Raw genomic sequence first — 951 nt, 5'->3', positions numbered from 1 at the left:
GATTCCTGTTAGGAGTTGACAATCTGCAGGAGTGTAACCTTGGATTCCACAGACTTCGCAATTCTGAGTTATGGCAACTACGGTGGCTGGAGGTGATACATTTAAACTTTCAATTTTCTGAACCAGAGCATCCACTTTTGCATTAACATGATCAAGGTTACTTATCTCGTACATGCCAGTTTTCGTTTGAGGTTTTTCCACCATTGTTCGTTCGGTTCCCCACTGATAGTGGTTTTGAGCCATGCTTTCGATAAGTTGGTAAGCGTCAGCATAAGGTTTGTTCATTAGTGCACCACCTGCGGCGGCATCTATTGTTAACCTCGTGTTGTACAGGAGACCATTATACAATGTATGAATTACTAACCAGTCTTCTAAACCATGGTGTGGACAAAGTCTCATCATGTCTTTGTATCTTTCCCATGCTTCGAAAAGAGACTCGTTATCTTTCTGTTTAAATCCATTTATTTGGGCTCTTAACATAGCTGTTTTGCTTGGCGGAAAATATCGAGCAAGAAAAACTTTCTTCAACTCGTTCCATGTGGTGACTGAGTTAGAAGGAAGAGATTGAAGCCATCTTCTAGCGCTATCTCTTAGTGAGAAAGGAAAAAGACGAAGTCGAATTGCCTCTGAAGTGACACCATTAGCTTTAACAGTATCAGCGTATTGGACAAATACGGATAAATGAAGATTAGGATCCTCGGTAGGATTTCCAGAGAATTGGTTCTGTTAAACTGCCTGCAACAGTGAAGGTTTGAGTTCAAAGTTGTTTGCTTCGATTGCGGGTGGAGCAATACTTGAATGCGGTTCATCTTGCGATGGAGCGGCGTAATCTCTAAGAGCACGAGCTGTTCTGCCATCTCGGGTATCGAAGGGAAAATATTTTTGAAATCAGGAAGTTCTACAGGAGGTAGATTTTTTGCAGCACGATATTCCCGAATTCGTCGTAAGACT

At 41.9% G+C, this 951-nt stretch overlaps 1 non-coding gene across 1 annotated transcript; it reads left to right on the top strand.

The window, feature by feature from the left end:
- The first annotated feature begins 373 nt into the window (after positions 1-373).
- On the top strand, positions 374-480 carry LOC127088770 (small nucleolar RNA R71). Its single transcript, XR_007790588.1, has one exon. It is a non-coding gene; the product is annotated as a small nucleolar RNA R71 (small nucleolar RNA).
- Positions 481-951: the final 471 nt, after the last annotated feature.

This window comes from Lathyrus oleraceus, chromosome 5 (genome assembly GCF_024323335.1).
Source record: "Lathyrus oleraceus cultivar Zhongwan6 chromosome 5, CAAS_Psat_ZW6_1.0, whole genome shotgun sequence".
Classification (NCBI taxonomy): domain Eukaryota; kingdom Viridiplantae; phylum Streptophyta; class Magnoliopsida; order Fabales; family Fabaceae; genus Lathyrus; species Lathyrus oleraceus.
The sequence above is the reverse complement of the archived record's forward strand: the minus strand, read 5'-3'. Positions and strand labels throughout refer to the sequence as shown.